Raw genomic sequence first — 26,618 nt, 5'->3', positions numbered from 1 at the left:
TCGGTTAGAGCTGAATATTTATTCTGTAGTGAGATCCTGAACTCTTCTGCCCTCCCCCTCACCGCTAATTCGTTGATGAGTTTCTTTCTTACTAATCTGTTGCGTTCCATATTCGGATTACGCTAATTCGGGACCTCACCATCCTGTAGTCACTGCATTGCACTTTCCCGGTTAGCTCTACATCTTGCATAATGGCGGGGGTTGAACACAGTATGAAGTAAATTTCATGTTTAGTCTCCCCGTTAGGACTTTTCCATACCCATTTCAGTTTCTTCCGTTTGCTGTAGAAGGTATTCATGATTCTTAAGTTATTGCGCTCTGCAAACTCAACTTGTAACTCCCCCCTGATATTCCTAGAACCAATGCCATAGTCACCGACTGCCTGGTCTCCTGCCATACTGCCGGTCGCCACCGCGCGATCTTAGTAAGCTGCGCATGCGTGAGAAGAAAGAAGGTAGGCGAGGAGGAATAGTTTGTAATCTGGCGGATGTGAGGTAATAAACTGTTCATTTTCAGAGGCAAATGTTCTAGCCTCTATACCGGCAGGTCAGATCTCGATACTGCCGCCATCTTGCCCAGTGTGGCCAGACCAACGTTTGGCCAGACTTCGCAGCGCCCCCTGCCGTTCATTAGAGTTGCGATTTGTTCCCGCGGCGATTAAGAAGGCCGCAAGAAAGAGCGCGCGCTCCCTCGATACTCGCGCTCGAGTAAGAGCATGGAGGAAGGAAACAACTTAGGAGAGGCCCTTGCCATTCCCAATGCATTGGAGAAAGTGTGGCGGAAGTGGCGTCAAAATTTAGGGTTAGCCAAGTCAGGCCATTAGCAACAGCGACGCGTTGCTATGAAACCTCGGGCCACTAGCAACAGCGTTGCTAAGGGCCCTAGGTACGTGAGCGTCGCGGAGAAAGGGTAAAGGAGGAGGAGAGACGTTGCAGCGTCCGGTCGCGGCGCGGCCGCGCCGGCTTCAAACAAATGACGTCAGGGCCTGTCCTAAGCTTTCCTTCCACCATGAGCAGGAGTAAGAAACTTTATGGCTTGATCTTGCCCCCATCTTGCCCAGTGTGGCCAGACTTCGCAGCGCCCTCTGTAGTTCATTCGAGTTGCGAATGGTGTACATATTTTTTGTTCTTGGTAAAGGGAATTGTTTTCTGCCTTAAAACTGGCAAATATTTGAGCAGCAAAAAGTTTAAACAATATATTGTAATATAAATTCAGTTTAAGTTATAATGTTTTATAATGTACGGCAATATATTTTTTAAAATGTGTTGCGGATTTCAGTCGCCAGAGGTTCGAAAAATCAAAGCAGCCTCTGCAATGAAAGTGACATTTACGTATAATTTACGTTCACCGCGCCTTACCCCATTGTTTAGTGAGTATTTCGGCGGTCGGCAATTCGTTAAGGAGAGCGGCAAAACTGTCCACAGGTGTTGCCGGAGGGTGCGAGCCATGGATAAGGAGGCGAACGAAGCCGACGACGCGTTGAGGTTGGAGCGAAGGGCCGTCATGTTCATCAACGACGCCAAGCTCAAGGTGAGGCCAGGTGCGCTGGTTACGCAGTTGTTTGAAAAGCTCGATCCATTAAAAGAGCTCGCGAAGAATTTACTCGAAACGCTGGCCGATACAAGCATCAGTAGCATGTTGCTTTTACTGTGCGTGCTCTGCTGTGCTTCTCTTCGAGGGTCACATTTTTCACTGTTATCAGCTAGTGTATTCGCGTGGTCAAGTAACGGTCCCTCGCAGTGTGGTTACGCGCCATCGGCTCAGTGTATTGATCACCGAGCTTTCGTGGAAAGTGTTATTCTGCAAAGATTAAGCTGATCTTTGAAGTGTCTTTTGTATATCCGGTCTCATGTGCACTTATTCACAAGTGTGGGGGGGGCACCTGGGGCCGAGTCCCGATTGCCCTCGCTTTTGTACAAGACTGGTGATCATTCTCCCTAATTAGTCATTTATTGGAAATCTAGGATCGGTTGTTAAAAATCTCTAGGCCACCTTTTCGTTTTTTAACGACGGAAACATTAAGCACAAGAAATGACATTGCCGTGAGAGCACTCCGACGTGCGAAACGAGGTCTCAAAAAGCGAATGCGTTTCTCGTTTTGCATTAGCTATATAATGGAGTGTACAATTAAAAGTGTGCACCCCGCTTAGTATATTAAGCTAAGTGAATGCATTAAATACATTGATGGTAATGGAAGTACACGCTACAGAAGTCGTGTAGTGAAGGGGCAGTGTCTAGATACCACTTTTATTTACTTCTTATTGTGGGAAAAAGGAATACTGGTGAGCCTGAAGGAAATCTGAAAGAGTGGTAGCGCGGGAAACAGCGCCTAATTTTCCAGAAACAGCTATTCTCTTATCTTGACCTTTTACCCACTTGTTTCTGCTCTCTTGTTTTGCCTCTTTGCGCAGCTTGCATGTTATGGTTTGAACGGGGGCCCAACAATGATAAGTATGGCCCAAGAGTTGTCGGTGGAGGAATTCCATCAATCACAGAGCGAGCCATGCCAGGCAGCATGTGCTAACACACGTACGCACCGTGGGATGTCATTGTGAGTTATTGACCCTGTAACCAAATGCACATGCGCATTAGGCTCAAATTGTGAAGAATACAGCAATTAAATGGACTGCCTTAAAATTGATGACATGTTCATTTTATCGCTGATATGCTGTTAGTACTGAGGCATTTTAAGTGTTCATAAATTAATTACGGAATAGGTGACCATTATAAGGTATTAGTAAATGTAAAAGCCAGCTTTATGTCGCCTTGTGAACTGTAGACTAGAACACAAGTGTTTTCTGTTTTCTCTTGTATTGAGCAATGATGCAGATTTTCTTCTATGCTTTAGCAGTAAAAGTATGCCACATATTTTTGTTCTGTGTTGACAGAGTTTCTTTATAGAATAGAGTACACAAGAGGCTGAACTTGTAAGTAAAGAGGGACAGATGGAAGAAATCAGAGACCTATGATTTTGGAAGTTTTTGTCTCACTCATTCATTCTTGTTTTGGCTTCTCACTTAAATATCTGTTTATAAACATTGCTACAATTTTACACTGTTGGCTTCTTTAAAAAGGGTTTGAACCCCCAGGAGTGTGTCGATGACTTTGGTGTTCACCTGGCAGTTCCAGGAACATAGATTCAGCTTTGGCTGTGGTTGCCACATTCCGATAAAGGTGGAATACAAAAGTTGATGTGCTTTGCAATGTTCATACTCACTAAAGAGCCTCAGGTGCTCTAGAATATTCAGAAGCTTTCCATTACTGAGTCCCCATACACAGTCAACATTACCCTGTGAGATGTAAAACCCCACACTTGACAATACATATTGTATGTATTCCTCAACAATTTTGTGAAACAAATATGCTTTTCTCTTTTTAAAGAGGGAACAGAGAATTCATACAATTCAGAATGCGCATATAGATTTAAGCCATAAGGTTGGTTGGTTGGTTGGTTGGTTTGTGGGGCTTAACGTCCCAAAGCAACTCAGGCTATGAGAGACGCCGTAGTGGAGGATTTCGGAAACTTCGACCACCTGGGGTTCTTTAACGTGCACTGACATCGCTCAGCACATGGGCACCTTGCTTTTCGCCTCCATCGCAAAGCTGCCGCCGAAGCCGGGATTCAATCCCCCGTCCTTGGGAACAGTAGTCGAGCTCTGTAACCACTGCATCACCCCAGTGGGGTAAGCAATAAGGTAATGTATGGATAGTAGTATTGATGAACAACTGCTGAATTTATGTATAGAAAAAGTTGCATTATTAGTGCAGAGAATGTTTTGTGATTTGTTGTTCATTTATCAATATTTTCATCAGTTTGATACTGTCTGACCTTGGATCCGCAATTAAACATCCCTAGTTATCAGTACAAAATGAAATTAGCAGAACTTTGCCTTAAGGATGCGGCAGATTTCATGACTTGTTGGTCAACTGTATTTTGTATTCACATTGCACTAGTTGTCTGCATCAAAAATTCCATTTTTATGTTAAGTACAGCTGCAAAGACCAGTTTTCACAGCACCCTTTATTTTCTTTACATCATTTGACTATTTCAGAGCTCTTTGAACAGGAGGGCGATGGCTGGAACAAGCTGGGCTATGCAAGCAGCTTCAACATGGACCCAAGCTTGTTTCCAGATAATGAGAGCATATTCACATCAGTCATGTATCACCAGAAAAGTTCATCGAGAAGTATGAGAAGCTATACAAGCCTGTGGTCATCCAGGGAGCCACAGACAGCTGGAAGGCTCAGTACAAGTGGAACCTGCCTGTAAGTCACATGCCATAGCCCTGTCAAGGTTGGGTGAAATTTCTTGACGTTCAAAAAGATAGCATGAAGAATGATCTGGTTCACATGCTACTGTACCATGTAGCAAGGATATGCATAAAAGAAAAGACATCTGTTTTAAAGCATACTGTTAGACCTTGAGTAGTTTGGAGTTATTTTCTTACTGGTAGCATATGGTGGTCATTAAAGAAAGCATTCTTGAGCTTTGCTTAATTGCCTCTTGTGTTGCACTCTTACTGCAAACTATTTGATGGTTGCAGGCATGCATGAACACCCCTAACTGCACATAGCAGTTGTATCTAATGCTTTGTTCGGTTACTGCAGCATCATGCATGCAACTTTCATTTTTATCACCATAGTTAATCAGTGCATGTTTCTGTACTGCTACATTTACTTTACGTTATCTGTCTGTATGCTCAATATGTGTTGCATATATCCTTGCCACTTTTATTCTTTTGCTACATGCACCTAAGCCACTACTGAAATGGATTGCACATTTCTGTAGCGGTGCAACCTAGCTGGTTAAGGCTTAGCAGGAAAGTTCAGTCTCACATTTACATTGACTTTTTAGACTTCCTGTCGCCCTGGAATACACAAAAATGAGAATGAAAGAAATGCAAAAATGGTGCTGGTGCATTGTGCTCAATTGATGCAGTGCACATAGTTTTACAATGCCTGATTTGGTGACTAAAGGCCTGTTTTGCTTAACTGGAAAAATTCTCATTAAATAAAGGTAGGCTATATGCAGCTATACATGAAGAAAATGAATCCCTTTTTTTGCAATATTGTACACCTACCTGCTTTTAGGTTCCCATGTTCTTACTTGATTTAGTTTAGGGTTGTGCTGTTGTAATATGCTTTCTGGCTGAAATAAGAAACTCTTGACACATCCATGTAGAGAAGCATATATTAGAAGTTTATTGTCAACTTACCTGCCAAGAATGATTAGGCTGTGCATTTTGTGCCAGTTTAGAAGCTGAGCAAAGCAGTCATGTGCCTTCTCTTGTTAATGTAAAAGCCTTATGTGTCTCATGCAATGCAGCACACATATCTTGGTGGTGCCAAAAATTCCATCCTTCCTCATTTGCATTATAGCAGCTATGATATGAGTGAGACACTGCAGCTGTCTAAGTTTCCATAGCAACTATGATGCCAATCATTAAGTCACCTCAGTAGCGAGTGGAACAATTGCCCGTACAACAGATACTTCTGTGGCAAGGCCCTTCCCCCTTTCTTGTCACTTGCCTCTGGTACATTTTTGCTCTGAAGTCATCTCTGACCTCCATGTGGCACCACTTTTCCCCTCTCTCATACCAGAATTGATATGTAACCATTCTTAGTGCAGCATTACAGATATCAGATCAATTTGATGCCTAATAGGCATGCATCTGACAGTCCAGTTAGCAATAAGGACTTGAACCAACATATGGGCCTTCAATTGGATGTTAGTATCACCACACTCTGCCATGCAACCTAGCACAAGTGTTTTCAAATGAGATGTATAATAGAGGGCATCAGGTTACCTGTTGTGCTATGGCACACGCCACAGGAGGAAGCATGGGAATCTGGCATTGCTGTAAGAGTGAGCTTTGACTCATATATGACTCTCCTAAGTGTCTGTCTTTTTTTTCTTCTCAGAGGTTGGCTAGGAAGTACCGCAATCAGAAGTTCAGATGTGGAGAAGACGAAAACGGCTACAGCGTAAAGTTGAAGATGAAATACTTTGTCTTCTACATGAAAAATAATAGTGATGACAGCCCTTTGGACATTTTTGACAGCACCTTTGGGGAAGTGAGTGATTTCCAACCATTTATTTTTTTTCATATCTTGTGCGCTCCTTGCATTGCCTTTATAGTGAGCTTTTCTGAAGAGAAACTGAAAGGTGTAAGAGGATTCTTTCCTGGAGCATTAGGTGTAGATAATGTCATTATTTTGGCTAATATGGATAAGCATCAGACTGGCAGGTATGCTGGCATGTTGCAGTCACCACAGGCAACATTTTATGCTTTGAATTTTACTGCAAATAGGTTGTGAAAACTACTGTTCGCACATGAGTAGAAATGCCTTAAAGACTTCAGGTCATGAATCATTGCCTGTGCTGTTGATTGTCACAGCATGAAGTTTCGTTTTTGTCACCTAAAACGATGTAACGAATATTGTTGGCTTACCAACAAGGCTTTCTTTGCCAGCTTAATGGGCCATTAAAATTTGGTAAAATATGTAAAGGCTTCATTATTTCGTTAACTCCCATTTTTGTTTCGTACAGAACATTAAAGGCTTTAAATTGTGTTTAAAAGACTTGCAATTCTACCCTTTGAGAGAATAACAGGCAACTTACCATATAAATGGAAAGCATTTTGTTGGCTTTAGATGTTTCATTGTGAGCTGTTTCTTAACTGATTTAGCTATGACAACAGTCTTCATGTTTGCAATTTCTGCCCGCAGCTTACAAAACACATATATTGTGATTATGAAGCTGTTGCCACAACTTTTGGCTGGGCATTCAGCATATTCTAGTTCTCAGTGGAAGATACCTCAGCACCAGTTTTCAGCATTTTGAATGGAAGAATGTATGTGTACTTAAAATATCCTGTCTGGTAGTCAAAATGAAATCTCTGTAGGTATTTTTTCCATCTTGTTGTGGTGGTTTCTTCCACGCTTTTACGGTGAAAGGAGAATAAATTGGAATTCGATGTTTCTCCATGCCATAATGCCTACCAATAAGGCTGCAGGAAGCTTGGTTTTTCAAGAATAAGATGTTCCCATTTTGTAGAGGTAAATAATGAGGTGCTATGTAAAGGCTGTGCTCACATTCAGAGATCATGCATCTGGTGATATAGAGCATTGATCATTTCTAGAAGCCATTGCTGGGCTCTTTATGAAACTAGTTTTCCTAGTTTAATGATTTTCGCTACTGACATGTACTCCTGTGTTTGCATTATAAAATATTAGTGATTTTGGTTGTAGGGCTCTGGAAAACATAACATCATGGTAGACCCACATTAAAATAAAAAACAAGTATTTTCACACGAGCTTCCTAAATGTTATTACCACTAACCGCTAAAGAAAATCTAAGCTCTCGAAGCTGTAATGTAACTCGTGCAGTGTGCCTGAAATGTATATTGACCAAGTGTAGGTAATTTTTTAAAGCAAAAACTTTACTACAACTGGTAGTTCGAGTTGTTGGGTGTGCAGTTCTCATCTTGAGCAAAATTTAGAAGTCAAACTTCTGTATTATTCTGGAGATCACCATGTGACTCTGGGGCAGTCTCATAGGCCACCAAGTGGTGCATGACCACTCTCAAGGTTGAGGTCAAGGTCACATGACCTGGTAGTCACCATGTGACTAAAGCATAGTCACATAGGCCACCAAGTGGCCAATGACTACTGTCAAGGTAAAGGTCACATGACATGCTGTCATATATGCATGGTTTTCATCTTATGGAAGATTAAGAGGTCAAACTTCTGTATTAAGCCTAGTGGTCACCTTGTGACTTTGGTGTAGTCATATAGGCCATCAAGTGGCCCATGACCACTGTTAAGGTTAGGTGAGGGGTTGTCATTGTGATGTGGAAGTAGAGGGCACTAAAGTGCCAATTCGTATATAAATTGGAGCCCCAGGCTCCTGCCTAAGTTACAACAGTGTGCGAGATGGAGGAGGACAAATACCCTGCTACAGTAACATGTTGGACACAAATATGACACATCAGAATAAGGCTCTTAAAAGGTGGCATGTCAAAGAGACCAATAAAGAATGGGGTTTTTGTTCAGTTAAATGTACAGTGTGTTTCATCCAAGCTTGCTAATGAGCATTTTTATGTAGATGAATTCCCGTTTTCGTCCAGGAATAACTAATGTTAAACCACCAGCTAATTTTTTTGCTTTGGCCTTTCCCAGAGTTAGCATGGGCACTGTAAGATATGTGTCATGCAAAATGTTTAAGTTGTGCTCTTTGTGGTATGCGGAGCTCTTTTGTGTCCATTCTCTTCATTTGTAAGTGTTGTAATTTTCAAGCTCAAAAATACTGCCAGACTTGCTCAGGTAATTTTGTATGTAATGATCAGCAAGGGATTGCTTCAAGCACGTGTGAGGTAGGGTAGCTGCATTGCACTTTTGTGGTAATGCACTAATGAAAGAAATTTGTACTAACATTTACAAACAATATTACATATTACATTATAGAGAAAGGAGTAGACTTGGAGAAAAATGATTATAAGCTTTTTTGAAGTTCGATTATGCCTTCATTTTATGTCTGGCATTATATAAATCCACAATGAATTCTCAATGTCACTTAGTAATTTGAAAGCAGTTTTTATCCCATGTCTTTCGACCATACTGAGCAGTCATCATGATTTGCAATTGCACATAAAAAGGTTCTTGCAAAGAGTATTTATAAACCAGCTAGGCATACATGGGGCAATTCATGTTTGTAACTTGTCATTGCACTATGTGTATTATCTGCCGGATGATAATGCAAGTGCTTATGCATTGTCATGTGGTAGCAGAAGGGTGTGCAATAGCCTCCTGTGGTCATCATACTTTTATACCTCCAGGTTTTGTGAAGAGTATTTATGGATAACAGAGTACCGTTGCTTGAATGCTTCTTGTGCTCTGCAGCTTGGTTCGTAAGTCTACTTCCACAATGCAGTTGCATGAAGATACTTTTTGACTTGTTTTGTGCCACATAGATGTGCATGCTGGAGTGCTTAAAGCATATGTCAGTGGTTTAGCAATAGTCCTCTACTTTGCAGTGCTGCAGCATACTTTGTATGTCCTGTTGCAGTCACTTTATTAGTTTTGGCTCTTTGCACTACGGACGCGGTTGCCATATAAGTCAAGCAAACTTATAACCAGACTGCAATATATAAAAATTATCATTGAAAGGTACTCCAGGAGCCGTGGAAAAGTTGTTTAAAGTTGGCATGATTATTATTTATTCCAGCCCATCTATCCATACTATTGTTTCATTTGTAAGAAAAAACAGCTGATAGACCACTATGTAATGATTTTGCATTCACAGATTTTGCTGAAAAGCACATCTGAATTGGACGGTAGTTAATTCAGAAGAAAACAGTAGTTTGGTGCAGATAAAAAAAAAACATACGAAGTGCCTATGAGGCCCTTGCAATTGATTGATTTTCATCCTGTAGTGGTTATTCATATTAAGCCGTAGCGAATTGTGTTTATCTACCACATTCTGCATTCTTGCAGTGGCAGGTGTAAGGGGATTACTGAAAATGTCATGACTAACTCCTTTTAGAAGCCTCTTCTTTCCTTCAGTTCTATCTGACTATAGTAAGATGCTTATGTGAAAGGAACAACTTTTGGTAGCAGTATCCAATTTTGGAATGCAAGCAGTCACAAGTCAGTAAAATCTAGAATAATGTTTTGCTGAAAATTTTGGCTGGTCTTGCCTTAAACACCTATTAAACTTTATCAGAGTGCATGATAGGACTAGTGTTTCCACACTTGCAATAACTAAGCTTACATATGGGCCTTGCTGTTGCCTTCTAAATAGGGAATGAAAGTTTATATGGCTGACAATATTATTATAAATACAATGCAAGGATGTTCTATACTTTTGAGTGTGACTGCCATAGCAAGTTGCATAATTTGTAATCTGATGTAAAACTGTGTATTCACTTTGTGCATACGGCTGAAATTATCTGGAAAGCAATTGGTATAGGTATCGGTATTGGTGGTATAGGTGGAACCACTTTGATGCAGGATCCTCTACAGTTTAATTTATCTTGAGAGGCATCACTTCTTTGAAACCTAAAGAATGCATTCACATCAAGCATTGATATGATCTTGCGGCATAATTAAGCTTGTGTTAGATTTCTAAATCCATTCGACTGTGCTGTCATGTTTTGACAGTGATGCAATACAAGCCAACAGACATGGCTGTTATGCCAGCACTTGTTGCATCACATCTGTTCTTTCTTTTGCCAGGCTAAATCTGGCTAGCAGCTGTGTTTGTTCTTGCAAATACATTGTACACTAGTGCACTCCAGGGGCACTCCCTGCAACTGAGTCTGTTGCGGCCATGACCTCCTTTGCAAACTTCCGACTTCCTCTTGCTGATGCTTCCCCTGACACCAGATTTGCTTTTGCTTGTCTTGTTTTGTTTAGTTCAAACTGCTGCCACATGCAGTAGTGCCACAACTTAGCCCTATTGTTGCGCTCTCAATCGCTGTCTTTGCATGGTCAGCTTGCTGATTCATGAAAGGCCTTTGCCCTTTTGACATTCGAAGGAGATCGTGTGTTAGTGAATGCATAGTCAACTGCAGGATTAGGGTATGGCAACAGTAACATTGTTTCCCACAATGGTGAACTGTTGCACTCTTTTCAGCAAGCCGAATGGGTGTTTTCAACAATCACTACTGAGATATCATTTCAAGGGATGTTACCCAAATTTGACATGAGTAGTTGAAGATCTCATTATATGTCACCTTGTGGTCTTAATAATGTGCACTTTGGTACTCTGTACAATCGACAAATGTATTTCCGGGAGACTAGAGCTAATCAGGCTGTTTCTTAGCTTTTCTTCCCATCCTCCCTCATTGTGATGAAAATTAAAGGAGCAAATATTATTATTTTTTATGGTCTCGTTTACGAATTTGTCAAGTCCTAGATCACTATTTTGTTGCTATTGGAGCATATGGCTGATTTTATTCTGCCAGAAGAAGTGCAGAATTAGTTCTTCTGTAGTTGCTTGATATATATGTGATGTCCATAGCTGTCAGTAAATTAATGTGCCCTAAGCAGTTGGAGCTTGGATATTTACTTGATTAAATTCATAGTTGTACAGCCCTCTTTTAACTGGTAGTATAGTCATTAGAATTGTACACGGAGCATTTGCTTCAAGAGAATGCATTCTCCAGCAAAATTTCAACCATTCCTGAATTTCATGCCACAGAGGCTTTTGAAATGCTAATATGATGTTAATCTAGATAAACCATGTAGTTTAACATAGTATTGCAAACCACAAGATGTGATATCTAAAAATGTTTAGCCAGAATGTTTGTTTAATGTGGAATATATGTTCTATTTACTCACACTGCAGGAACTCATTTTCAAGATGAATGCATCAACTAGCACAGTGATGAATTATTTTTGCTACAGATAGCGAGGTACTGCTGCACCAAATCAAGAGAAGTGATATAAGGGTTGCTTTATCCATGTCGTGTACTGTACATTTTTGGTTGTTGTGTATACCTGTGCTTTCCTACTGGAAAATTGCTCGTGCACCTGGCTCACGAGTATTTCAGTGCCCTCCCCTATGGTATTTCTTGTCACAGATCTCACTTCGAGACGTTAAATCCCATTGATCACTCCATCTACTGGCTAGGTGCACGAAAAACAAACACAAGAACCTGCAAAGCACTGAGCCAGGACTACCGTGTGCGACATTGCATCATTTGCTGTGGGGGTCAGTTCAGGTGCTACCTGTTGGTAGCTTCAGTCTTTACACAACAATTTTTAGGTCCACGCGCTGCCAAGGAGTGGTGTCAGTGGGCAGGTCGAAAGTTTATAGAGGAGGTAGTGGTTGTGGCAGGTGCCTTTTTTTGCTGCACACTTCTAACAGCAGTCTTCCTTTTTGTGTGTAAATCATCACTTTGGACGTGAGCTGGAGATAGTACATAAATTATGACTGTGAGGCCTAGATTGTCTCTGAAAAATTTCTTGAATAGGAAAGCCACAAAGAATGTAAGAATTAAGCAGAACATTTTGTGCAGCTGTGAAGGTAACGGTTTTTCCAACATGTGTCACAGCACTCACGGAGGGTCAAGCTGCTTGAGGACTACCAAGTGCCTGCCTACTTCTCAGGTGACATTCCAATATGCGGGAGAAGAAAAAAGACCCCCATACCGTTGGTTCCTGATGGGATCTGCTCGGTCTGGCACGGGCATCCATATAGACCCCCTGGGGACCAGTGCCTGGAATGCTCTGGTACATGGACACAAAAGGTGTGTGCCTGTGCTCTAGCACGGCGCAATCAAATGCCTATTTTTATTGCAAAACAAAATACTACTTTCACTTTTCAGCCCTTCGTGTAACGAGACGGTAGCTACCATTGACCTTTAGCGTGACCTTTGTCGCGCCGCCAAGCACAGCTGCGCAAAAATAGGGGCCCCAACTCGCGCTGTCAACTCGCGACGCGGTAGCTACCAAACGCGGCCTAACTCCCGCTCCCTCCTTGAGGGAGCGCTACAGCCGGAGTGACGTCATCCCATCTGCCGAAAAACAGGGGCCCCAACTCGCGCCGTCAAATTGCGAGGCGGTAGCTACCAACCGCGGCCTAACTTCCGCTCCCTCCATGAAGGAGCTCTACAGCCGGAGTAACGTCATCCCATCTGCTGCAAAAACATTGCCCGCAACTCGCGCTGTCAACTCGCGAGGCGGTAGCTACCAACCGCGGCCTAACTCCCGCTCCTACCGCAGCTACCGCCGGGGGTGCAACGTTGGATGGAACCAATGCCATCTCCAGGGATGCTTTCATTTCTGCTGGTGTAAAGAATGCCGTTGTATCCGGTGCCAGAACGGCAGTTGTACATTCTGCCTTAACCTCACCCACAACCAAGTATATCGTTGCAGCCACGGCACTCCTTGCCTCGCTACTAGTTATACATAGAATAACCAGGTAGCACCCCGCAATAAACAATAGTTGAACCATATATGCCATGGCCAGAGTGAATCACTGCATAACCATAAGCATAACCACAAGCACCACAACCAGCTACACCACCAGCTGAACCTAGGCGTAGCCAAGCTATTGCTTTCGCAATTACCAGGCTTAACCAAGCAAAGTCACTGCCAGTTTTTTTAGCTTCAATGGTAAGCGCCAATAATGGGAATCCCACCTTGCATAATAACATAACTGACGCCTATTGTAGTTGCATGATTGCCTTGGCTTGGCTTGGATTTGGTTTGCCTTGGTTGGGCTTGATTTGCAACTTGGTCTGTACCAAATCAAGGCAAACCAAGATCCTAGTCACAAGAGAAGGGGGAGAAAAGGGAGGTGGACAGTTGTTGAGAGAGAAACAAACATGATGGCTTTCATTTTCTTTCATTGAATGTTTTACCTGAGTCTCAAGCTAGTTTGCCAGTAACATTTTTCCTTTAGCAGCACTTCCTTGGTTTTGTAGTATGTCATTTGCTATGTGCAATTGTTGAACTGAAAGACGGTGTCTCCGACGTGACATTTTAGCAGCTTCCAATCGCCTGGAATGCTTTAGCGTAGTAAAAAGGTTACCCATTATCTAGATGCTAACAAAACCTAATGTGTGGCATTTATGGGATGTACCATGCCTATGGGAAAACAATATTCAAGATAGAGACTGTGTTGGCTCCCTTTTCTTTCTTTCTTTCTAAGCTTTCATTGATTCTGCCACTGTTTCGAACATTTTATTCCCACACACACTTACCTTAATAACTGTTTGTTGACTTGGTTTTCTATAACGACATCAGCTGTTCACTGTTCCTCTCATTGAAGCTTTTTTTCTTACTACCTTTGGCACTGCATTGAAACCATACTAAAAGTTGTTCCTTTGGCTTAAGAAGGTCTCAGATAGATTTTTTTCTGCAGTGTTGTTTGAGTCCAAAGGCCCACCAATTATTTATTTTAGAAATGTGTGAATGTTTGATATTTCATGTAGTTCTTCATTAGCAATACCTGTTTCACTTGCCCCACACTTTCAATATTGAACAATTTTTGAGTAGTTTAAAAAATGAAAGTGTGCTTCACAATCCTCTTATTTGTTCTAAAATTTTGAACTCGTACTTGACGTAAACTGGCAGCGAAGCACTACAACATTTTTAAATGGTGGTATTTCACAGTTGTCGCAAAACTTCACCTGCTGCTTCTTAAAAGGAGTGACTGTAAGCATGCAGCAAACCCCCACGCACTTATGCACTGATGGCCATCGAGAGGCACAAAACACAGCTGCAGCATGCTCGCAGGTTGGAAAGCAAGATGCAGCACCCTGTGGGGTGTTAGTATGCTTAGCATTGATGCAGCCAATAACTAGCTCTGAGCCTAACTGCACGCATGTCGTCTTGTTTTGGATCATCACATGCACGTGAACAAAAGTGACTCGATTTGTAAAGGACAGTGTAAGGGGGCAAAGTTGCAGCCCATGTGCACTGCTGTGGTTGTTTCCTGGTTCTGAATTCTTGTCAGAACCTCAAATAATATATTTTAGACCACAGTAAACAAGAAAAAAATTAAGTATGTCATGATTGCTTGCTCAAAGCCAGCTTGCACGATAACACTGCAGCGCATAGTTATAGCAGCGCATAGCCGGACAAGGACGAAGACGGAGGAACACGTAAGAAGCAGAGGCGCTGAACTGCAACTTTATTTTTGGAAATCAGCCAACTATGTCATATATATACCACAGAGAAACGCCTACTAGAGGAACAAAATCTAGACAAGTGGCGAAAACCGGTGCAGCAAAATCAAACACGAGTATAAAAAATCAATAAATCTAAATAAATGCCTAGCACACGATTGACATGATACAGTGATATAACATGATATTAGTGGCCGTAGTGAAAATGCGTGAAAAATCAACAAAAATTCCCAGTCCTTAACAAGCAACAAAGGCTAAAAAAGGTAGATGCACAGAAAACATTTTTTATATAAGAACTGGTTTAAAAACCGCAGAGAAACGTAAGACAAAATAATGGACTTATGGACAAAAATAATAAGTTAAACATGAAAAAAAGAAGAGAGAGAGAGAGATGCAAATGTTGAAACAAAATTGAAAGCTAACAATTAACACTGCAAAACAAAAGTATGGACTTATGGACAAAAATAATAAGTTAAACATGAAAAAAAGGAGAGAGATGGAAATGTTGAAACAAAATTAAAAGCTAACAATTAACACTGCAAAACAAAAAACAAACTATGAAATAAACAATATGACTGACTACAATTCAAAATGTATAAAACGAAGGCATGTGAAGACTGCAAATAAAATCAAAGATAAAATCAAGCACAATCAGAGAGAAAAGCAATTTCTTTGTTCGAAAGGAAAACTGAGGATGTGCTGACGCATTCATCCTTGTGCTTAGCAATCAAAGTGGCATCCACTATTTCGCGTGTAAGCTTGTTATGGGATCGGTTTAGAATGGTCGTTTTCTGAAAGAGGGGAGCATTTTCTATTGCGGTCGCATGTGCGACAATGCACTGGCAGGTTTTTGGACGATGACCCTGAAAAATCATTGCTATGCTCCATTAAACGATGCATTGGACGATGTATGCCTTGCCACAAGATAGAGGGATGGAGTATACAACCCCTTCTGCGCATGTTACGGCGGGATTCTTGTGCCTTGTGGTGCAGCCATTATCTCGCTTTTATTATCTGTTATTTTATTATCTTTATTATCTCTCTTTAGAAAACAAGAATCCCGCCGTCCTTTGAAGTTACTCGCATGACACAGGCACTAGTTTTTTATATCGGATTTGCTAATGCTTTGTCTTGAAGACAGCACTGTCCTGGATTTTTTCTTTCGTGCTCTGGTATTTTCCACTTTAGAACTGATTTAGTCACTGCTTGACATCCCACTGCCTGGCGGTCTTCCTTTGGCCCTACCAGGTGGTGCCTGTTCCCGACTCACACGCCTCAGGAGATGCTAAAGCTGCCACCTCAAGATGGTGGCAATCAAGGTGATCAGGCCATCACATGGTTCCGGCTAGTCTATCCCAGAACCATGCAGCCAGGATGGCCAGAGGAATGCAAGCCTGTAAGTAGCTGCAGCCGGGATGGAATGTGTGTTTGAAATGTGTGGTTGGTGCCCAGCCTAACTGGCAACTCTCTTGTGGGGTGTATGTTGTTAACCAAGGGTTTAGTGCTTGCTGTGAAGGTACTGCTTGGGAGCATAGAAATACAATAAATGGGATAGCATTTCCGCGTTCTCGAGCACATAACCCTTCTCTTATTCCAATCAGTGTTTTTCAACTCACAGTGTGCACAGTCATGTTAAAACGTTCTTGGGCAGCAGCATTTGTTTTGCTACTCTCCTTTCTTTAAACTTCCTATAATGTTTGCACAGCGTTCATGGCATATCTGATTAGTAGAAGGTGAGAAGAGCCTTCTTTATCATTTCATATGAGCATTGCTCGCTTCTCAGGTTCACTGAAAACCTTTGGAATTTTAATTTTCTTTGTAAATACTGCTAGGCTCTTAAAACACCTTTTGCAGGACTGCGTTGTCATAAAAAAATGGCAACCGTCAACTAAAGACAGAAATCATGCAGTTGACATCATCCTGTAGTGTATCAAAATCAGTGTGACACAGTCTAGCAGTGACAAGTCTGAAGGAAGCGAGGCAGTGTCCCCGCACCCAGCAAGATGCACTGATATGCAGTGTCAAGATTTTGTGCGAAATCGTAAAATCAATCAACCATAAGAGGATTTATTGTTTTACATGCCGAGTACATTACCTTGTAATCTTGGCCTTTCCCCTGTTTTGCAGCTGGAGCTGGTGCAAAAGCCTGGTGAGGTGGTGTTTGTGCCAGGTTGCTGGTGGCATGTGGTGCTCAACCTGGACCACACCATTGCGGTGACGCAGAACTTCTCCAGCCCCACCAACGTCCCCATTGTCTGGCACAAGACGATGCGTAGGAGGCCCAAGATATCACGCAAGTGGTACCAGGCCCTAAAGGTGAGCCTACACAGAGAAGCAGTGGTGGCTGGTGGTAAAAGCAGATATGAACTAGCCTTGACTTCCCTTTCCATGAACTTGTTCTGTCATTACCTACTTACTGTAAATCTTAACTGAGTCCATTAAGGCCAACCTCAGTGTTATTCCTAGCTTTACATGACCGATTTCAGTTGAGATATAGCCCAGTCATTCATACTTGGTTTTCAAGCCTCGAAATTCCCCCCCTTGGTTTACTTTCATTCTGCTTCTTTCATTTACAACTGTCCTGTGTATTTTTCTGCGCACCTTGCTGCTGTGTGCAAGATGGGGAGCACAGTAGAATCTGCAACATTTTTGTGCATGTTACAAAGAGGCCAATTTGAAGGTCTTGGGTGTCTATTATTCTTGTCCTTTCCTTTTCCAGGAGCACAGGCCTGAACTGGCTGCCATTGCTGACAGCATAGATGTGTCCCGAGACACTGGTGTGACCTCAGACAGTTCATAAGGCTCCCACTCACCATCCTCCGGCTCATCCTGCTCTTCAATCTCTGATGAAAACTCTGGTAAAGGCAGTCCTAATGGCTACAGATGTGAAAGGTTGCCTGTTTGGATTCAGGCGCAGGCATTGTTACGGAAGCATATAGTGAGCGTAGGTGATGGTACAGAGACATTCTTGCGTGGTCTATACCGAAGGAATTAGTTTATTAATTATGGAGCATGCATCCTTCAAAACTACCCTAGTCTGCCTCTTCTCAGTGTTGCTAAAGGCTCTGAAAGGAAGACTGCCTTAGCTGATGCCACCTAAAGGTTGTAACTTCATGAACTACCTTTCGAGCTTTCTAATGTATGATCGTATGATCTTGCCACAGAAACTGATATATCATAACAGCAGCAACATCAGGTACAATAAAGGAACACAGTTCCTTTCATTGTGTATATCAGGTAATAGCTCATTCTCCTCTGCAAAGTTTATGCCCACATTTGATTGATAAGATAGCTTGGCTGTTTTACCTGCTTACACTGAGGTGTTTAGCACTCACAAATGCAAATTGTGAAATTGGTATACCAGCTTCAGGATAAGTTTGTTAGAAAAGGGTGAGTTCAAAATCAAGAAAAGATTGTTCTCGCATCAGAAAGTTTATGCGGAGCATATTCCAGCAAACCTTTTTTATTTTAAAAGTTTTCATTTCCCCTTCCACTTATTGTTATGGTCTCCAACAGTAACCTTTGTCCCCTGGTGCACCAAGTCACTGATGTGACATAGGAACTTGCCCCTATTGTGCCCGCGTCCTTTTCCACTTGCCCCACGAAGGACATTGTCTATGTTTCGCACCTGAAGTCATACGAGCTCATGCTTTCTTTGCCAGTTTAGCCCCGGGACAACACTTATACCACTAGGTGGTCATGTTATGCGATGACGACGACGAAGTGTTTTCTTCTCTTGCCTCGCCGAAGGGACAAGGTGATGATAAAGTGGGACTGGTTCTGTGCTGCTGCTCCCTGCTATGCCAGCTGAGGCTGTTGTAAATATGCAGTAAATACATTGAGTTTCCACGTAACAATATGCCACTTGCCTCAGGGCTTAAAAACATGCCAGCTAGATACCACTCCAGGAGTAATTATGAGGGAAGGAGTATCATAATTATTGCCTATGTGATGATTGAGCTCATTTGGTCTGTAATAAGAAGGGGTGTGTAATTCTCCGAAAAGTTCGAAAAGCAAGTGGAATACTATCGTACTCAATTATTCAAATGAATTAGCATATTTTGAAAACTATTTGAATGAACTGAACGTGTCATAAACTTTTCAAATAGTTTTCTGAATGATTGGCATGTGGTTTGAATAGGGATTGCTAAAGGTATTTTTTCTGATGTCTGTATAATACACAGGGCCCATATTGATGCTGCATACATTGTGTTGCAATCAGTGTTTAGGAGACGAAGGATATAAATAGTTGATTCATCCAAATCTTGTATTTTAAAAAAATGGTCAAACCCCACAGATCAAAGTACAAGTACTAATGTATTTATGTACCTCAGATCATAGCTGACATAGCATACATGCAGTCATGTTTCGGCATTCACTCACCATGCATATTGCACTGCTGGTGATGATGTCATCAGCTAGGTATGCACCGTGCATGCCAGTGCTCACAGCATGCATTGCACTTCCGACAAAGACAATGCTTAGTGGTAATTTTTTGCATTCACAGATTTTGTTCTATCGCTCATAGGGGCCTGTAAGAGTGCCCTTGACATCCAAATTTCTGCACGACATTGTATAGTCAGAAATTAGAACTTATGTTTTTGTGACATAAAGTTGTGGTGTACGGAATGCCGTTGCATTTATCAGATTGTTATATCCATCGAATTCAAAATACTTCGCAATAACTTTTTTGCAACATGCACAGGATTGGTGCATAGAAAGAAAGGCTCACATAGGAGGCGTGTTTTTTCAGAGCTGTCTTTGTAGGATATATACAGGATGAAGTTGCAATCAATGGCTCGACTAAAAAGCTGGGCTGTAATTGGCACAGTGGCCCAAATTAGTGGCAGGTGACCTATTTTCTCTTGCCCCGTGCTCTGCTCTCACTCAGCCTGCCACTCACGGTCATTCATTAGCACTTACTTGTTGCTCACTGGTCTCATCTGGAGTGGCCTGGTTATCTATTGGAAACTTGTGTTTGTAATTCCGTGGTAGACTTACATAAGGTATGCAACGTGCTGCGCTTGCTCGCATGCCTATTGGAGTAGATGCAAAGTGCTGCAGAGGCATTCTTTTCTGCTGTTGCTTTCGGTATGCTGATCCATATAGACCACCAATTCTCAACATTTCGTGGTGTAGTTGTTGAGCCCCTATTTCTGACTTGAGCAGTGCCCGATGGTAGTGTAGCGCATCATGTGATTGTGATGGTGGGGGTCACATGACCACAACATGTCCTATGTCATCATCACCCTCTGCCATGATGTCACCACGAGATTCCAGTCATTTGAGGCTGCTCCCCCACTCTGATCACATATCGAATTGTCCCGCTTCTGATTAGTGTCGCGACGCTGGTACTAAGTCGACCCGGCCTTCACTTGGTAGCGTGCAGAGACTCGGGGTTGATGAAGAATTGAATCTTCGAAGTTGGTAAAATGTATAAAAGCAGGTTTAATGGCACTTTGAGAAAACTTATTTACATGATTATTTACATGAAAAAGAAGGGTACATCAGCAAAATGGCAAGCGTTAAGAGTTCATAGCGAGAAGCGACTGGATGAGCCGTTTACCCAGGACTCAGAGCGACATTTCGTGCTCTGCAGCGTCCTTAAAACCCCCTATGTCCAGCCCCTCTCTGAAGATGCTGACCAACCAAATCCAGGGCACGCCCCTCAGATATCGGCATCCAATCGAACACATCACTGCACTGATGGTCTGAAGCACTGACTGGCCCGGCATTGTTTCGTTGAGCCTGGTCACTTGTTGGCGGGAAAAGCTTGGGAACGGCGAGGAGGTACATTTCTATTCTTCAGCCAAGAATCGATAGGCTGGTTCCGGCAAGTGGATTTACTTCTCAGAAACCCAAGTGCACGTGCGCGCCGCATACGCTCCCAGCATTGTCCGTTTTCGACAATTGCAAATCTTTCCTGCATTCCCGGGAAATCATTTAATGGCCGTATGCGTCATGCTCCTTTCTTGTCCTGCACGTCAGCGGACGTGTCACTCTGTCGTCTCCTTTGTCCAGTAGGCATTCCTCACTGGACGATAGCACTTCTCGACGGGAAGGGTGAACAATTGAACGAAAGCACTTCCGGCTATTTCCCGCAGGGGGACATTTCTTTGTGTTTTTCTAGACGTTCTCTTAACAGGGTCAATTTGGCATTTGCAGGGTGTCCACAAAGCAAAACAGGCTTACAAAACAGGATTCCTGGAAACAGGCTCACTTAGAGCCATTGTACCAACACCACATATACACAGCACTTATCCATGCCCACAGGCAAACAATAGAGCGCGCAAGTGCGGATGATGCACGGTCGTAACAGCCTCCTCCCCCGCCAGAAGAGTCTCGGAGGGCAACAGTCGCAGCTGCTGCATGAAGAGACGACTTAATGGCCGGCACATGAACGCTTGAAGCTCGCTGTTGCTTGTCGCGTTGTCTTGATTGTCGTAGGCCGAATTGCTCGAGCTGTCTGAAACTCAACCACATGTCCAAGCAAGCACTCGGCTCCCGTCTGAAGAGACCAGGTTAAAAGAAAACTGCCATTGTTGTTCGAGAAAAGCCCACTCTCAGGACGTTCAGGACCCACGTATTCCTAGAAAACCAAACGTGCTGCTTTACATAGTCACACATATACAAGCGCACGGAAAAAAAAAAAACCTGATTATCAATTTGGATACATGGTGAGGAACATCTCGGACCGCTTAGAAAGAGCTGCTAAGCGCGTCCGCATTCCCATTTAGCTTCCCTTTTTTGTATCTTATTTCAAAATTGTACTGCTGTAAAATCAAGCTCCACCTAAGAAGGCGACTGTTCTTCGATGTCGCAGTTTGCAGCCAAGCCAGGGGACAATGGTCCGTCTCTAGGGTGAATTTGGCCCCTCCAAGATAGCACTACAATTTTTGAATGGCCCATACAATGCAAGCGCACTCTTTCTCTGACGCGCAATAAGCTCTCTCTCTAGAACTCAGTTTTCTGCTCAGGTAGAGCACGGGGTGCTCATTACCGTCGTCATCTCTCTGGCAGAGAACAGCACCTAGCCCTCGATCACTGGCATCACACTGGACCGTGAATTCTCGGCCATAGTCTGGAGCTCGCAATACCGGACGGCTAATCAGCACAGCCTTCAGGTTTACGAAGGAGGCTTCCTTTTGTTCGTCCCAGACTACATTTGTCGGTTCTGTCTTGCGGAGAGCGTCGGTCAGAGGGCTAGCCAAAGCTGAATAGTTAGGGATGTAGTGATTGTAGTACCCAGTCAGACCCAGGAATGCTCGAATTTCCATCTTCGTGCTCGGCCGCGGGTAGTCTGCTACCGCAGAAATCTTAATCTCGCTGGGTTTCCTGAAACCTTGACCTACATTGTGACCCAAGTAGTCCACGGTCGCCCTTGCCAGGCAACATTTCTCGGCCTTTACGGTTAGTCCAGCTTGACGCAAAAGGCTCAGTACAGCTCTTAGATGTACCATATGGTCCGCCCATGAGTCGGAAAAAACCGCAATGTCGTCTAAATAAGGCACCGCGAATGTTTCACACCCCTTTAAAACCCTATCCATGAGTCGGGAAAAACAAAATGGAGCATTTTTGAGCCCGAAACTCATCATTGTTGGCTGGTAGCTGCCCGTCGGAGTGACGAAAGCCGCGTATCTGCTGGCGCGTTCAGTGAGCGGTACTTGCCAGTATCCTCGAGTAAGGTCCAGCGTTGTCACATATGCCGCTCTACTGACCTGTTCTACTCTCTCCTCAATATTCGGAATAGGATACACTTGATCCCTGGTGAGAGAATTTAGCTTTCAGTAGTCTACCACAGGCCTAGGGTCTTTACCTGGAGCTTCTACTAAGATCATAGGCGAAGCATAATCGCTTTCCGAGGGTTTTATCACTCCTAATTCCAGCATGCGAGTTACTTCCCTATCCAGAATTTCTCTTTGCCTTGGAGAAAATCGGTAGCACCTTGATCGCACTGGCACGTCTGAAGTCAGCTCAATATCGTGCTCAGTCAAATCAGTCCTGCCTGGCCTGTCCACGAAGCAGGCCTCAAACTCTGTTATTATCTCGCCCAGATCGGACAGCTGAGATCTCTTTAGTTCTCCTATCTGCTCCGTACTTTTGAGAAGCTCCTGTATCTTATGATCATTGGCTTGCTCCATAGCTAAGTCCTCTCGAGTTCCACTTAAAAGTCTCGTGAGATTACTAGACGCTGGCGGCAAGAGGTTACTCTCAAAAACGTCCTCATTCCGCGTCTCATCAAGCTCACTTTCAAGTAGACTTATCTGAGATGCCTCGCTCTCAAAGCTGTCTGACCTGCTATCTTCCGCATCTACCACTGTTTTAACTGCCGTTTCCTCCGCTGTGGATTCTTCTGGAATGAGCAGTGTAGCTAGTTCTCGCGCCTTTGAACGTGTTAAGGCTTGCACAACTATGTCTCCGAAAAGGATGCCCCTCTTTCGCAGTAGCATGTCCTATTTGTTGGAGAACAAATACGGATAGCACTTAGGCAGCTTTTCTGAAACGGCAGCCTCGGTTGTTAACTCGCCGAAAGGGCCCTCGATGACCACGTTCGCGATTGGCAAGCACACACTCTGTTCCTCCACTACCTGGCGGATCCACGCACACTGTCCTGTATAGTCGGAAGGCGACACATACGCCGGATGGACAACATCCATCGTTGCGGCCGAATCGCGCAGTACCTTGCAAGGCTTCCCGTTGACTACTAGGTCATGCAGGTAGGGTTCCAAAAGCTTAATGTTTTCATCGCAGTCCCTGACATACGAGAAAGCAATCTTTTCTTTCCGGCAGTTGACGGCAATGTGACCCTGCTCATTACACCTAAAGCATGTGAGCGGCTTCCTAGCCCCAAGCTTGTTCTTTGTGTTCTGCGCGTTGGTCACTTCCCCACTTTTCTCACTGCCGTCCTTTCTAGGGCGTTTGCCTGAAGAAGCCTTCCTTTCTTCGTTTGCAAATCTAGCAAAGTGCCTTTTCTGACGGTTATTCACACTGAACTTGGGATTGCGGGGCCTATCCACTGCTGGGTTGCTGAATTGTCGGCGCGAAGCATACTCCTCAATAAGTTCGGCAGCTTCAGTTGCCGACTTAATTTCGCCTCGGTCCTGTAACCAATTTCTTTCTTTTTCTGGGAGGCAGTTATAAAACTGCTCCAAAAGAATTCGCTCGACTACAGCGTCCCTATCACTGAAGGAATCAGTGCCCTTTAGCCACTCGCCCAAATTGACTCTTAAATTGTATAGGAATTCAGGGTAACTCTCGTCCCTGGACTTATTAGCGTTCCGAAAACGTTGTCTGAACGCCTCGGCGCTAAGCGTATACTTTCTCAGAAGGCAAGCTTTGACCTTCTCGTAGTTGTCCGCGTCCTCCTTGCTTAGCCGCGCGACAACCTCCGCTGCCTCGCAGGGCAGAACCGTCAATAATCTCTGAGACCAAGTGTCTCGCTGGAAGGACAGTTTTTCGCAGGTTCGCTCAAAGTTAGCCAGATACAGACCGATATCCCCTGATATCACATATGGCTGCATGTACTTTGACATCTTGAAATCTGCCTCCTTGTTGAGACGAGGTACCGCTAGCTGGGGACAATCGCCCGACCTCTTGCTCAACTCTAGTTCTAATTTCCGGAGCTCAATGTCTAGCTTCTTTTCCTCTCTTTCCCTCTCACGTTCGCGCTCCCTTTCCTCTTTTTCCCTCTCAAGTTCACGCTCACGCCTCTTTTCCTCTTTTTCCCGCTCTTTCTGCTGTCTGAGCTGCTCCTCCTTTTTTTGGGCGATGAGGTTCCATGCTTCACTGAGCTCCTCATCATCGGCTCCCAAATATGTGATTGCCTTTATAATCAAAGGTTTTCGTGCCAAACCACTTGTATCAATTCCCAATTCCTCACACAATTGCAACAGTTCCGGTTTCTGCAGCTTTTGTAGGTCCATGATCGCTCCGAGTGTCGGCTACTTCCAAAACAACAGTGCAAACTACCAAACCTAAAGTAGTTTCAACACTTTTTACCAGTTCTAAAATCTAACCCTTTTCTAGAACCTGGTCCACATCAGAAGAAAAGCCAAGCACTCACCCAAACATGCGATCGATGTTCCGAGCTGCTTTCTTGTTGGCCGATTCTTGCTCCTGCTTGTTGCTTGAGATGCCACCTCCGATCACAAGATGTTGTGGCTTGTAAATTCTGATCCACCTCGAATCACCAGATGTTGTAGCTTGTAGATCCAGATCCCACCTCCAATCACCAGATGTTGTGGCTTGTAGATTCAGATCCCACCGCTGCCACCAGTTGTCGCGACGCTGGTACTAAGTCGACCCGGCCTTCACTTGGTAGCGTGCAGAGACTCGGGGTTGATGAAGAATTGAATCTTCGAAGTTGGTAAAATGTATACAAGCAGGTTTATTGGCACTTTGAGAAAACTTATTTACATGATTATTTACATGAAAAAGAAGGGTACATCAGCAAAATGGCAAGCGTTAAGAGTTCATAGCGAGAAGCGACTGGATGAGCCGTTTACCCAGGGCTCAGAGCGACATTTCGTGCTCTGCAGCGTCCTTAAAACCCCCTATGTCCAGCCCCTCTCTGAAGATGCTGACCAACCAAATCCAGGGCACGCCCCTCAGATATCGGCATCCAATCGAACACATCACTGCACTGATGGTCTGAAGCACTGACTGGCCCGGCATTGTTTCGTTGAGCCTGGTCACTTGTTGGCGGGAAAAGCTTGGGAACGGCGAGGAGGTACATTTCTATTCTTCAGCCAAGAATCGATAGGCTGGTTCCGGCAAGTGGATTTACTTCTCAGAAACCCAAGTGCACGTGAGCGCCGCATACGCTCCCAGCATTGTCCGTTTTCGACAATTGCAAATCTTTACTGCATTCCCGGGAAATCATTTAATGGCCGTATGCGTCATGCTCCTTTCTTGTCCTGCACGTCAGCGGACGTGTCACTCTGTCGTCTCCTTTGTCCAGTAGGCATTCCTCACTGGACGATAGCACTTCTCGACGGGAAGGGTGAACAATTGAACGAAAGCACTTCCGGCTATTTCCCGCAGGGGGACATTTCTTTGTGCTTTTCTAGACGTTCTCTTGACAGGGTCAATTTGGCATTTGCAGGGTGTCCACAAAGCAAAACAGGCTTACAAAACAGGATTCCTGGAAACAGGCTCACTTAGAGCCATTGTACCAACACCACATATCCACAGCACTTATCCATGCCCACAGGCGAACAATAGAGCGCGCAAGTGCGGATGATGCACGGTCGTAACATTAGTGAACTGTGGGTGCTGCCATTGAACTTACTTGTCATCACCAGCCTGGCCACATTTACTGCAGGGCAGACTTCTCCCACATCTCTGCAATTAACTAACTCAATTATATGCCAGCTGCATCCATATAATCACCATAAACTTAAAGCTGGCATCCGTCTACCTAACATTTTGCTGCCCCTGCTACACTTGCTTTCACTTAGAACCAGTCTGTCACCTATAGTATCCATCAGTTAGTGATGAGAATATCAAAACATTGTATCTTCTCAGACCCACTTTGCATACTCCCGTCTCTTGACGTTACATATACTATTTTTCATTCCATAGCTATCTGCATAGTGGTGAAAAATGAAGAGCTGAATTAGACTAACAGAGGAGTAATAAGGTGTCATGAATATGAGAATGATGCACCCAGTTCAAGCTGTAAAAGCTCACATTGCAAAAATATCAAGCTGCTTTGTTGGCTGAATGTATTAAGGGCACAAGAAAATGGCAAGGTCTTTTTTATATCTTCAGGGGCAACACAAGAGCTTTCAAAGGAAGCTGAAGGAGCCTGTATTTCTTGGCTGCCATCTGGTGCTCCTAAATATGTGTGCAGTTGCATGCCCCTCAAAAAGAAAAGAAAAGATACGAAATTCAATATAGTATTAAGGGCAATCTGTGTAGTAAAGGAGTCTGCTCTGAATAGTTATGGTACAGTTGGTTTCAAATTAAATTAGAATA

General features: G+C 43.5%; 1 pseudogene; it reads left to right on the top strand.

Annotated features, from left to right (window-relative positions):
• The first annotated feature begins 1,446 nt into the window (after positions 1 to 1,446).
• Positions 1,447 to 17,439, top strand: LOC146182739 (bifunctional arginine demethylase and lysyl-hydroxylase JMJD6-like; annotated as a pseudogene).
• Positions 17,440 to 26,618: the final 9,179 nt, after the last annotated feature.

The sequence above is a fragment of the Amblyomma maculatum genome, chromosome 7 (genome assembly GCF_055883805.1).
Source record: "Amblyomma maculatum isolate TAMU_Amacu chromosome 7, ASM5588380v1, whole genome shotgun sequence".
Lineage (NCBI taxonomy): Eukaryota > Metazoa > Arthropoda > Arachnida > Ixodida > Ixodidae > Amblyomma > Amblyomma maculatum.
This window is presented reverse-complemented; position numbering and strand designations above follow the sequence as displayed.